Source organism: Melanerpes formicivorus, unplaced genomic scaffold (genome assembly GCF_026170545.1).
Source record: "Melanerpes formicivorus ecotype bairdi unplaced genomic scaffold, bMelFor1.0.p_v2 SCAF_500, whole genome shotgun sequence".
Lineage (NCBI taxonomy): Eukaryota > Metazoa > Chordata > Aves > Piciformes > Picidae > Melanerpes > Melanerpes formicivorus.
Window position 1 is genome coordinate 81,665 of NW_027142852.1, and position 13,614 is coordinate 95,278.

At 57.8% G+C, this 13,614-nt stretch overlaps 1 protein-coding gene across 2 annotated transcripts in view; it reads right to left on the bottom strand.

Annotated features, from left to right (window-relative positions):
* The window catches only part of FAM163B (family with sequence similarity 163 member B), a 28,929-nt gene extending 15,597 nt beyond the window's left edge, over nt 1-13,332 (bottom strand). Inside the window, exon 1 of one of the 2 annotated variants that reach the window (XM_068170664.1) lies at nt 12,882-13,332. The gene's annotated coding sequence lies outside the window, so the exon portion shown is untranslated. Of the gene's footprint in view, nt 1-10,615; nt 10,737-12,881 lie in introns of those variants that run through there. The other variant, XM_068170665.1, reaches the window with a different exon arrangement.
* Nucleotides 13,333-13,614: the final 282 nt, after the last annotated feature.

A 13,614-nucleotide genomic window follows, 5' to 3' on the forward strand; every position in this document is an offset into this window, starting at 1 on the left:
GACTTGCAGCACCTCAAAGCACCTCAGCAGATTGAAATGATCCAGCTCCTTGTCTCTGCAGCAGGCTTTCTGCCTGCTGGCTTGGGATGATCCCTGACTTGCAGCACCTCAAAGCACCTCAGCAGATCCAGCTCCTTGTCTCTGCAGCAGGCTCTCTGCCTCCCTGCTTGGAATGATCTCTGACTTGCAGCACCTCAAAGCACCTCAGAAGATTGAAATGATCCAGCTCCTTGTCTCTGCAGCAGGCTTTCTGCCTGCCTGCTTGAAGTGATCCCTGACTTGCAGCACCTCAAAGCACCTCAGCAGATTGAAATGATCCAGCTCCTTGTCTCTGCAGCAGGCTTTCTGCCTGGCTGCTTGGAATGATCCCTGACTTGCAGCACCTCAAAGCACCTCAGAAGGTTCATGGAACATGCCAGGCATCTTCTCTTTTGAAGCCAAGCCTCAAACCAGCCCCCTGCAGCACCTCTGAACATCTCTCTGAGCCCTTCCTTGCCTTCAGTGAAGGTGGATGGAGCAGGGCACCACTTGCCATGGGCTGGGCTGGGCTGTGCAGCAGCCCTGGGAGGTTCAGATCAGGTCAGCCTCAAAGGATGTGCATGCAGAAAGGTCTCCATCCATCCTGGACAGCAGGAGGAGAGTCACAGCCCAGTGCTGCCCCACTCCACCCTCCCTCCCAGCTGAATTTCACATTTCTCCCCCTGCAGGGTGAGCTGCCTTTGCTTGAGCTCGTTGGGAGCAGGTGGCTTATCCACTTGAATTGGTCATCCACCTGAGTTGGTCATCCAGTTAAGCTGGTCAGCCTCTTAAACTGGCCATCCAGTTAAACTGGTCAGCCTGCTCACCACCACTTTCTGCCCCAGAGCAGCTGTGGTGAATCACAGAACCAGAATGATGTAGCTTAGAAAAGACCTCCAAGATCATCAGCTCCAACCATCAACTCTGCCAAGCCCACCCCTAAGCCATGCCCCCAAGCACCACACCTCCATGACTTCTGAGCACCTCCAGGGATGGAGACTCCACCACCTCCCTGGGTAGCCTGCTCCAATGCCTGGCAACCCTTATGTGCAGCCTAAACCTCCCCTGGTGCAGCTTGAGGCCATCTCCTCTTGCTCTATCACTTGTTCCATGGGAGAAGAAACCAACTTCCCTCGAGGGACTGGTAACAGAACCTCTCACTGCACCTACACTGACTGTTGGAGCTCTCTGGACACCCCCCTGATGCTGTGGGACCACAAGCAGCACTTCAGCAGCAGCCAGCCCCAAAGGTAAAGCACACAGAAAGCTGCTTCAGAGAGGTTTAAACCCTACAGAGCCCAGCCCTGCCCCTTCCCTGCCCTGTGGTGAGCAGAGCAGAGCCCAGCCCAGCTCAGCACGGAGCTCTGCATGCAGGAGAGGCCCTTTGCAAGGCAAAGCAGACCACAGGGCTCCCCTGGGAGCTGGGAATGCATTCACCCCTGTCCCAAACCACAGAGCTGTTCCATAAAGCAGCCTGCAGGGAGAGCAGGCAGCACATGGCAGCCCAGGAACCTCTGCTGCCATCACAGGAGGCTTTGCTGCTGCTGCTGGTTGGTTTCCTGAGGGCTGGGATGGAATGGTGATGGTGGGGCTGCGTGGCCAGGTTAGCAATCACAACACACACAGCAGCTCTTCTGCTTCCTCCAAGGCTTCTCCATCTCTGCTCCTTGTTGGGAATCCCTGGGGGGGTTTGTGCTTGGCTCCTCAACAATCAGAGAAGCCTGGCATGGGTTGGGGTGGAAGGGACACCAAAGATCAGCCAGTTCCAACCCCCCTGCCACGGGCAGGGACACCTCCCACCAGCCCAGCTCGCTCAAGGCCTCATCCAGCCTGGCCTTGAGCACCTCCAGGGATGCAGCATCCACAGCCTCCCTGGGCAGCCTGTGCCAGTGTCTCCCCACCCTCCCTGTAAAGAGTTTCTTCCTCATCTCCAGTCTCAATCTCCCTTCTTCCACCTCCAATCCATTCCCCCTCAGCCTATCCCTACCAGCCCTTATCAAACCCCATTCCCCCCCAGCCTATCCCTACCAGCCCTTATCAAACCCCATTCCCCCCCAGCCTATCCCTACCAGCCCTTATCAAACCCCATTCCCTCCTCCCTCTCCTTATGTTTTCTGTAACCTCTGTTGTTTTACTTTGGGGTGGGGAAAGACAACAAAAGCAAAGCTGTGATGCCAGCAACACAAGGCAGAAAATCTGTGCAACCACCAAAAGCCCACTTCCCGTGGGCTGGCCCTGCTCCCACGAGCTGCTCTGGGAACCAGGAATAGCTCCTGAGGAGACAGCAGGGCTGAACTGCTGCAGCTCAGCACAGGCGAGCTGCAGCTCTCTCATTGGGCTTGCCTTCCTCTCAGGAGGCTCTGCCCGCCCATGGGAGGTCACAGGGCTGGCCAGAGGGGATGCACAGAGCCATCGACAGCCTCAGCATCGAGAAAGGTCTCCTGCTCCCCTTGCAGCACCTCCTCTTGCCTTGCCTTGGGCTGCTGGGCCACCACAGATGAGTTATTCCCCAGCCTGGAGGGGGGGTCAGTGTGTGGCTGGAGCTCTGGCAGCTGCTGGCAGCCCCAGAAGGCCTTGCTGAGGCTGTTCCCAGTCCTCTCAAAGGTGCTCTGTCCAGAGCCAAGGGAGCTGAGGGCAAGAGGAGTGTCCAAGAAGCGGTGGTGATGTCTTGGTCTGCTGGCAGGGGCATTGGCATTGCCCTGGGGCTGCTGAGCCTGGAGAAGAGCAGCCCCAGAGGTGTTAGGCATTAGGTGATAGGTTGGACTTGAGGATCTCTGAGGTCTTTTCCAACCTGGTTGATGATTCTATGATGTCACCAGACCTCTCCAGCTGGGCTCATCCTGCTCATGGAGCCAGACTGCATCACAGAATCAAGCAGGTTGGAAGAGACCTCCAAGATCACCCAGCCCTATCCAATCAGCTAGACAAGGAGGAAGGAGCTGGGAGGATGCTGCAGCTCCCCAGGTGAAATTCCAGCTGCAGCTCAGCCTGTCCCACTCCCCTGCTCTGCAGTGCCTGGCACCTCCAGCACATCTCCCAGCCCAGGCTTAGGCACAGGGGGTTTATAGGTTGGACTTGATGGTCTCTGAGGTCTTTTCCAACCTGGTTGATTCTATAATTCCATGACTCCATGACTCCATGACTCTCTGTCCCCGAGGTGCCAAACACCCTGGGAGCTCCTGTCCGAGCCACAGCGAGCCATGGGCAGGGACACCTCCCACCAGCCCAGGTTGCTCAAGCCCTCATCCAACTTGGCCTTGAACACAGAGGGAGCATCCACAACCTCCCTGGGCAGCCTGTGCCAGGAGAGAGTGAATGGTTTGCCAAAGCTCAGGCAGGAAGATCCACAGAAACAAATCCACACTGAGAGCAGAGGGAATCCAGGTGGAAGCCACAAGGCAAAGCCCAAGCACCAGACTGGGCTTAAGTGGGGGAGCTAAAGGTGGGCTTCAGGACAGCATGGAACCATAGAACTGTTAGGTTTGGAAAGGACCTCAAGGACCATCCAGTCCCAACCCCCCTGCCATGGGCAGGGACACCTCACACCAGAGCAGGTTGCTCACAGCCACATTCAGCCTGGACTTCAAAACCTCCTGGGATGGGAGCAGCTCTGTGCTGGGCTTGTCCCTGCTGCTCACCTCCAGAAACACTGTAAGGGAAAGGAAAAGAAGAGGCAAGCAAGGCAGTGAGGCTGAGCAGAGCTGTTTGCAGGGGAGCTGCTGCTCTCCCAGGATGTGGTTGGTGTCTGTGAGTGGAGCTGGAGCAGAGCTGTGATTCTCACCCCGCAGCGCAGCCGCTCTGGGGGCTCGTCTGGCACTTGCCTGTGAACTCCTCTGCCTCCCAGCACGCTCCTGCATCACCACAGCACACACCTGCCTCCATGGAGCCCCTGGACAGCAAGGTCCCAGGCACCTCTCTGTTGTGAGCAGTGCCCATTTAAAGAGCCTTTGGATCTTGAGCTGGTTTTGATGCTCTTCAGCTTGAAGCGACCCCAGCTGGGGAGAGGTGGAGGGAGACGACAGCTTCTGAATCCATCACGAGGCTGTGGATGGCCCCAGAGGGTTCCAAAGCAGCCACATCCCCCAGTAACCAGGTATTTAGCTTCCCTCCAGCAGCCACTTCCATTAATGCTGCTGTGTTTTCCTCTTCAACCTCAAGCAGCCCCAAAAACCTCTCAGTGAATAGAGAGGCAGCCTGGCTGTGGCTGATGGGACAGGCAGCTACAGACAGTGCTGCAGGAGGCCACTTTGGTTCATTATAGAACCATGGAATTGTCAGGGCTGGAAGGGACCTCAAGGCTCAGCCAGTTCCAAACCCCTGACCTGGCCAGGGACACCTCACACTACAGCAGGTTGATCAGAACCACATCCAGCCTGGCTGCAAACCCCTCCAGGGATGAGCCCAGCCTGGTTTTTCAGGCAGCTGAGGAACAAGAGAGCACTTTCACACAGGGGGAAAGAAATGAGACCCCCACAGATAGACTTTTCTGAGGGAAGGAAGGGAAGGAAGGGAAGGAAGGGAAGGAAGGGAAGGAAGGGAAGGAAGGGAAGGAAGGGAAGGAAGGGAAGGAAGGGAAGGAAGGGAAGGAAGGGAAGGAAGGGAAGGAAGGGAAGGAAGGGAAGGAAGGGAAGGAAGGGAAGGAAGGGAAGGAAATCCCAGCTGTGTGGTGCAGCCCCCACTGGCAATCCCCCCAGGGTAATGAGCTTATCAGCTTGTGTGGCTCAGAGCTGTGATGAACTTGCAGCTAGGGAAAAGCCACAGCATGGCCTCAAAGCCAGACCCAAAGCTGGGCAGTGTGGAGGGCTTCATCCCCCCACCTAGCAAGGAGATCATCTCCTTTATCCCCTGCCCAGGAGAGGCCAAGCAGTGCAGCCTTGGAAGAGCCTAAGCTGGAGTTCAGTGGCAACTGAAAGGAAAACAGAGCAAAACAAAACCCCCAGCAAAGCCTCACCACAAAGGTTTGTCACCAAAGCCTCTTGTTCAGGCTGGCAGCTTCTGATGGCTGTGTCACCACCCAGGGTTTGGTAGCTGAGCTCTCATGGACTGAGCCAGGGCTGGAGAAGGGAGAAAGCAGACAGGGAGCAGCAGCAGGCTGGGGGAAGGGGTGGGCTTGGAACAGCCCTGAACAGCTCAGGACAGCTCAGAACATCTCTAGGGAGTTCTAGAACAGCTCTGATGAGCTCAGAACAGCTCTGAGGAGCTCTAGAACAGCCCAGAACAGCCCTGAGGAGCTCAGAACAGCCCTGAGGAGCTTGGACCAGCCCTGAGGAGCTTGGACCAGCTCAGAACAGCTCAGATCAGCCCTGAGGAGCCCTGAACAGCTCAGAACAGCCCTGAGGAGCTCGGACCAGCCCTGAGGAGCTCGGACCAGCCCTGAGGAGCTCAGAGGAACTCAGAACAGCCCTGAGGAGCTCTGGGAGCTCCAGCACCCACTACCAGGGCTCCTCTCCAGCCCTGACACAGCCTCATGGCAGCAGCAGATGATAGAATCATAGACTCATTCAGGTTGGAAATTACCTCTAGGATGATCTGGGTCCAACCTTCTCCCCAGCACCTCCGTGGCCGTTAGACCACGTCCCAGAGTGCCACATCTGCTTGGTTTCTGACCACCACAACTATCCTGCATGAGGCAGGGGAGGGCTGGAACCAGGACCCAGGATGGGGCAGGTCCCCACTGTGGTGGTTCCAGGACAGCACAGGCACCCCCGGAGCTTGCTTCCCTCGCACATCCTCCTCCCTCTTGGAGGAAATCGGTGGCAAAACTGAAAGCAGCAAACGGCAGGAGCCTGCGACTTGATTGCCTCCCCTCACAGCTCCCTGGGGAGCGTGAAATGAACTGTGAGAATTAATTCTGCTTGCCCCGGGGCCAAGGTAAGAAGCCAGGAGTGATTTCCGAGCAGGGAGAGCGGCAAGGCTGCCGTGAGTGACGGCAAAGCCACTTCCCTTCCCTTCCCTTCCCTCCTGCCCGGTGCCGGCAGCATCCTTGCCACCCAGGTGAGGGAAGGGGCTGCGGGCTGGCACTTGCCGCCTGCCAAACGCTCCCTTCCCTCTCCTCTTGCTTTCATTATTCTAAGGAGGCTCTTAACGGAACGGGGACAGGATGAATACAGACGTGGGCTGCAGTGTGTCTCCTGCAGCGACCCCGCCGAGCAGCCTTTGCAAGCCCTCCCACCCGCCCCGCAGAGCCTCCCACCCGCCCCGCAGAGCCTCCCACCCGCCCCGCAGAGCCTCCCACCCCCCTCTCAGGTGCTCAGAGGCGGTGGCTTTATCCACTAATGACATCTGATTTTCTGTGCAGAGCCTCGGGGAGGGCTCTTTCTCTTGCCCTCGCCGCTGAATGTGAAGCCTGCTGCCCTTTTATACTCAGCTGAGCCTTTTCTGCTTGGTTGGGGTTTTTTTTGCTGCTGAACTGCTGGTGGTCTCTCTACACCCCCTCACACCCCCTCCATCCGTGCCCCCCCAGTCTGTTCTTTCCACAGCCAGAGGCACATTGCCCACCTTTGACCCAAGCTGCACTGAAGTGAAGAGCAAAACTCGGGTTTTTAGGCTGGGTCAGGTCCTTGGCCTGGAGAGGATGGGCTGAGACTTGCTTTTGGGCTGACAGATTCACACATTGCATGGGGCTGGGAGGGACCCTCAAAGGTCATCTTGCCCAACCCCCCTGCAGTCAGCAGGGACACCTCCACCTAGCTCAGGCTGCTGAAGGCCATGCCAAGTCTGATCCTGAATCTCTCCAGGGCTGGGGCCTCACAAACATCCCTGGGCAGCCTGCCCCAGGATCTCACCACCCTCCCTGTGCAGAACCTCCTCCTGCTGTCCAACCTAAATCTGCCCTGCTCCAGCTGCAAACAACCACTGCCCCTCGTCCTATCCTTACAAGCCCTTTCCAACAGTCCCTCCCCAGCCTTCCTGCAGGTCCCCTCCAGATTCTGAAACGCAGCTCTAAGGTCTCCCTGGAGCCTTCTCTTCTCCTGGCTGAACATCCTTAAAGCTCTTTCTGGTGCCTCTAAAACCTCCCTCAGAAAAAGGCAATTAGCGCAGTGCCATTAAGGGTTGGGTTTTTCACCACCCCCCCCACGGCATGGGCAGCTAAGTCAGGAGGAGCCTTCTTTAACGACCTTCGAACAATAGCCCCTGCCTTGTTTACTGAACGCTTCCCAGCGCCTCGCTAAGTGCGCCCAGAGGTCGCCCGGGGTCTCCTCTAGGTCCGACTATTTCGGGAAACCCACCAAGGGCAAAACGCTTGGCTAATGTCAGAGGCTGTTGCAGGGAGAATGTGACAAGCTTCTGTCTGGCTGATCAAAGCTGTGGTGCAAAGAGACCGCTTCCCAGGGCGGCAGAGCGACCCGCACCTCCCGCTCAGCCCCGAACAGGAGCCCCGGGAGGAGCCCCGGGAGGAGCCCCGGGAGGAGCCCCCGGCAGGAGCCCCCGCGGCTCCTGGGCAGGTACCAGTGGGAGCTCAGGAGCTGATTCTCCCCCTCTGCACTGCTCTGCTCTGCTGAGACCCCACCTGGAGTGCTGCATCCAGTTCTGGAGCCCCAATTACAAGAAGGATCTGGAGGTGCTGGAAGGTGTCCAGAGAAGGGCCACGAGGAGGAGCAGAGGGCTGGAGCTGCTCTGCCCTGAGGACAGACTGAGGGAGTTGGGGTTGTGCAGTCTGGAGAAGAGAAGGCTCTGAGGAGACCTAATTGTGGACTTCCAGTGTCTGAAGGGGGCTATGGGAAAGCTGGGGAGGGACTTTTGAGGGTGTCAGGGAGTGATAGGGCTGGGGGGGATGGAGCAAAACTAGAAGTGGGGAGACTGAGATTGGCTGTGAGGAAGAAGTTGTTCCCCAGGAGGGTGGTGAGAGCCTGGCACAGGTTGCCCAGGGAGGTGGTGGCAGCCTCCTGCCTGGAGGTGTTTGCAGCCAGGCTGGAGGTGGCTGTGAGCAACCTGCTGTAGTGTGAGGTGTCCCTGGCCATGGCAGGGGGCTTGGAACTGGCTGATCCTTAAGGTTCCTTCCAGCCCTGACAGTTCTGTGACTCTCTGATTGCTGTCAAGTAAAGCTTGGCAAGCTCACCCACTGCCCTGCTGGGTGGTGTGTCACTCTGGGTGGCTTCTGTCCTGCAGCTAAGAGTGGGGAGAGAATCAAAGAGGAGCTGAGCTGCCCTCTTGGGTGCACTAGGGAAAGTGTGGCCAGCAGGTCACTGTGGTGGGACCCCCACACAACCTGCTCTGGGGGCAGGTTGGAGTAGATGACCAGCAGGTCAAGGGGGGGTTCTCCTCCAGCTCTGTTCTGCCCTGGTGAGGCCACTGCATCCAGCTCTGGGCTCTCCACCTCAAGAGAGACAGGGATGGGCTAGAGAGAGTCCAGAGAAGGTTACAAAGATGCTGAGGGGCCTGGAGCAGCAAGGTGAGGAGCAAAGGCTGAGAGCCCTGGGACTGGTGAGCCTGCAGAAGAGCAGCCCCAGAGGGGAGCTGAGCAATGCTCAGCAAGAGATAGAGGCTGGGGGCCAAGAGGATGCAGCCAGACACTTCTCAGTGCTGCCCAGGCACAGGACAAGGAGCAGTGGGCACAAACTGGAACCCAGGAGGTTCCACCTGAACAGGAGGAGAAAGTTCTTTGGTGTGAGGGTGCTGGAGGCCTGGAGCAGGCTGCCCAGGGAGGTTGTGGAACCTCCTTTTCTGGAGAGCTTCCAAGCCCAGCTGGCCATTGTGCTGCTGGGCAAGCTGCTGTGGGTGCCCTGCTTTGGCTCTGTCTGCAGTGAGAGAGTAAACAAAACTCTGCCAGCTCCTGGCTCATCTCTTGTCCCCACTCCACAGCCTGCCAAGAGGACCACCAGTGCACGTTGAGGGAGATGCCAGCACCCAACAGTTTCCCTGGCTGCAGCTTACACTTCTGCACCTCCAGCTCCAGTGAGGAATCTGTCCTCTGGGCCATGCAGGATGGGGCAAAATCACTGACATTGTGATTTTAGCCTGAATCAGTTCTGCTCTCCTCCCCCTTCCACACAGGCACCTTTGCCCCCACAGGAGCCAGCTCCTCCTCCTGCCCTCCGCTGCTATTACTGGGTCATGGCTGCTGCTAAGCTTTCCAGGGAGCTTCCAAGGATGTTTTGAAACATTAGTATTACTTCTAATTCTCTTCTCCAACCCTTCCAAGCTGACCTCTGCCCAGGGCTGCTCTCATGGGGACTGCAGGGCTCACAGGCTCCTGAGGTCCCAGCCTTGACCGGGTTGGCCTCAGCTGCGACCTGAAGAGAGGTCAGAGTCCATCACCCACCCAACCTATTTGTCATGCCCCTGCCCATCTGCAGTGCTGGGAGGGATGCTCTTTTCTCAGGCCAAATCATAGAATAGAATCAAGCAGGTTGGAAAAGACCTCAGAGATCATCAAGTCCAACCTGTTACCTAACACCTCCTGACAGGGCAAACCAGTGCTGCCTGCTGTAATAAATCAGATGATGAGGAGGGAAGGAGACAACAAGATGGGAAGGAGACAAGAAGATGGGAAGGAGACAAGAAGATGGGAAGGAAGAAGTGTAAATCAGAGTGGGAAGGAGCTGCAAGTTCAGCCCCAACCCCTGCCAGCTCTCCTCCATCCCTTCCCTGCCCTTCTTCCACGTTCTCAGTCTCATCGGGAGCCGTGGCTCTGCCAGCCACAAGCACCTCTTCCCTGCCTGTGTCCTTACCCATATCCATGACAACAGGACAGCCAGGTACCTCACCAGGGAGGCAGCACCCAGTGATCCCCATTCCTTGCAGCCAGGTGACAACAAACCCCTGGGTTCAGCAAACACCTCAGAGCTGCAAAACCTCCTCCCTGACCCCCGTGCCAAGCGCTGAGGACAAATCCTGATGTGCCCAAAGGGACTTCTGCAGCAGGAGGGATGCAGCTCAGCTCTCTGGGCTGCACATCAGCTCTCTGGGCTGCACATAAATGCTTGAGGGAATGAGAAGGGAAGGATAGGATAGGATAGGATAGGATAGGATAGGATAGGATAGGATAGGATAGGATAGGATAGGATAGGATAGGATAGGATAGACCAGCTTGGCGAAGACCTTTGAGATCATCAAGTCCAACCTCTCACCCAGCACCATCTGATCAACTCAACCATGGCACCAAGCACCCCATCCTAAACACCTCCAGGGATGGGGACTCCACCACCTCCCTGGGCAGCACATTCCCAGGGCCAATCTCTCTGTCTGGGAAGAATTTCTTCCTCACCTCCAGCCTAAACCTCCCCTGGCACAGCTTGAGACTGTGGCCTCTTGTTCTGGTGCTGCTTGCCTGGGAGAAGAGACCAACCCCCACCTGGCTATAACCTCCCTTCAGGGAGTTGTAGAGAGCAAGAAGGTCTCCCCTGAGTCTCCTCCAGGCTAAGCAACCCCAGCTCCCTCAGCCTCTCCTCCCAGGGCTGTGCTCCAGACCCCTCCCCAGCTTTGTTGCCCTTCTCTGGACACCTTCCAGAAGCAGCTCTCTCTCTCTCTCTCTCTCTCTCTCTCTCTCTCTCTCTGAATCTGGTACCCAGCAACGCTCTGAGAGGATCCTGAAGGGGATGCTCAGCTCAACCTGCTGAGGTCAGCAGATGTTCTGAAGCTTTAGATGTGGCAATACCTTTCAGAAAGACTTGGATGCCTGTGCCACCGCAGTGAGCAGGTCCTCTGTCACTCAGCCACTTCTCAACACCTTCTCCTTGGGTTGCAAAGCTCCTGGAACCAGCCCTTCAGGCTTGACTCCTGGGTCACCTACGTGAGGGTCTGGGGAGCGCTGCAGTCACAATGGAAGAGGATTAAGAGGAGACCTGACAGCTAGAATCATCTACCAGGCTCTGCTGGAAAACAGAGAGAAGACAGTGGAGGTCCAGCCAGCAACCAGGCTGCTGGTGATGCTCTACAACTCCTCTGTGCACAGAGCTGCCTCTGCCTGTGGTCTGTGCTCCCTGACAAGAAACCAGCCAGGAATAAAACCTCCCTTTCACATCCCCACATCGCTCCTCAGTGAGAGCCAACCTGCTGAGGGCCGAGAAATCAGCACCAAGCACCCTCTGGGGGATGTGGTTGAAGTTCTTTGTGTCTGCCGAGCAGCAGCCTGGCTGCCTGCGAGCTCCTGTCAGGGTTCTGCACGGAAAGCCTGACACGCAGAGGAGGGAGGTTACACTTTTAATTACAGCCACAAGGTCTTTTGAGGGGTTTGAAACATCTTTTCACCCACTGACAGCACTAAATGCCTCTTCCTGCTCGCTTCAGGCTGGATGAAAGGCAGCCAGGATGGGTTGCAGCCAACCTTCCACTACTCACACCGCATCAGAACAGGGCAAGCACCTGAATACAGGTGGGGGGCGGGGGGAAGAGTTCAGGCACAGGGCTCAGGCACAGTTTATGGTCCCTATTTCCTTCTAACTATTTCCTCTTCTCAGCGAGATGCTTACTCAGGGCAGACAAGCTGCAATGGACTCACAGAACTCCATCCTCCTGGCTGCTTGGGCTGCCAGGAGGTCGCCCAGGAGCCCTCTCTGCGCTCCGAGATCACTCCAGGACTCCCTCAAACGCCAGGCACCCCCCCGGGCAGGAGGGAAGCACGAAGCTTTCACCAGCCAGGGTTTTGGGGAAGGATGATTTCACTTGCTCCTTTTAGGCTAGCAGACAATCTGTTGAACCTCACAGTGCAGTCTTCCCTTACCTTTAATTTATTCTGTCAGGAAGCTGTCTACCTTAATGAGCACGAGCACACCCCCACTCCCTTCCAACTTTGGTGAGCTGTTGTGGCAAGTATAAATAAGCCTGTCTGAAAACCAAGTCGATGTAGGGAAACCAAAAAGCCAGCTCCCCTGGGGGGGATTTCTCTCTCCCTCCCTCCCACAGCTCTCCCCCCGCTCCCCGGCCCCGAGCCCACACGTACTGAACAGCATCCATGGGCTTCTGAGAGCACCGAGCTCCACGGCTGCTCTGCCCAAACAGGGACCAAACCAACCCCCAGAGAGCTGTGCCAGCACCTTGCTTGTGCTCCCCCCCGGCTGCTCTCCACCACCATTGCTTGGTGGTGTGTGAGGCTGGTTTGCTGCCCAAGCTGGGGCTGGGGGGCTGCAAACTCGTCTGGATGGAATGGGGGAGGGAGAGAGGGTTCCTGTGCCATTTGGGGTCAGGATATGAGGCAGGAACAAACCTTTGTCCTAGAGGCATGGCTCCAGGGGAGATGTCCGCACAGGTAACAAAAGGAAGGCAGTTTCAGCCCCGTGCTCAAAGGTCTCTTCCTACCTCAGCAGTTCTTTGATTCTAAAGAGGACGAACTGTTCCCGGGGCTGAGGAGGGCAGGACCCAGCCCACACACACAGGCAAGGGCACGGGATGGGGGCAGCCTTCCCACCCCCTCCCCGCACGGTGCTTTCATGCCCTCCTTCACGGGCACGGCTTCGGAACTAAAGCTGCTGCAGGACCAAGGGAAAGCAAGCCCGGAGCAGCCCGGTGTTTTCCATCCTGGTCTAAGGTGCTGGGACTTGACCACCTCCCCCCCCGCCGCCCCGAGCAGATGCTGTGCGGTTCTCCATGTCCCTCTTCCTTCTGCTTCCTTCCTCCCAGTCCCTTCCCAGCCTCAACTCTCCCAGCCGGGGCTATCCTCTGCCTGCTCCTTCCCTCGCCGGCATTCCCTTGGGATGCAAGGGAGGAAGGGGGGGAGCAGAATCCTGCCGCTGGCTAAACGCAGTTTAGGATTCACCGGGATGCGGGAAGGGGATGGGATGGGAGAGAAGTAAATAGGGGGGGGGGGGGGGGCGGAAGCCCCCAGCGCTGCAAAGGATGAGGAGAAGGAGCCCGAGCAAAGCCAGGGGGGTGCAGGGGGGCTGCACAGAGATGGGGGGGGGGGTCCCCCCCCTATCTGTACTTACCTTCAAACTGGGGAATCGTGCTGGAGCTCCCAGGTGAGGACGGTGTCTCCCCAAGTCTCCAGCTCGGAGAGCATCAATGCCGAACAACCACGGCGGGTTAAAAAGCAGAAACAAAACCAACAAACGAGCAATTAAACCCAAATAATCAATTACAAAGCAAATTAATCAAAACGACCAAAAAAAATGCTGAGGAATCACAGCGGAGGGAAGCAGCCGAGGGCGGGGAGCAGGCAGCAGATATCCTCTCCCTGGCACATGGCCGGGCCCGGCACCAGCAGCAGCAGCAACAGCAGCAGCGCCGGCGGCGGCAGCGGCTCCGCTCCGCTCCGCTCCCCCCTCCCCGCTCCGCTCCGCTCCGCTCCGCTCCCCAGCGCCGCCGGGGCCGCCAATGACGGCGGCTGGAGCCGAGCGGAGCCGAGCGGGGCGGTGCGCGGCCTCCCTCCCGCTGCCACCACCTCCGTGCCCCTCACTGATGGAGCCCCCCCCTCACCCCCAACACAGACACGCAGCGAGCACTCAGCCCCCACCCCAACCCCCACCCCGCCGTGGGGGGTGGGCCTGGGTGTGGGTATGGGAGACAAGCCTTGGAGTCTGTGTCCGGGTTGGGCAGGGGGAGGACAGTGGGGCTGGACCCATGGAGATGGGTCAGCTCCTCAAACAGATGGGACACCCCTTTATAGAGCTGGGACAGCACCCAGGGAGCTGGGTCACCCCTCTCAGAGCTGGGACCCCC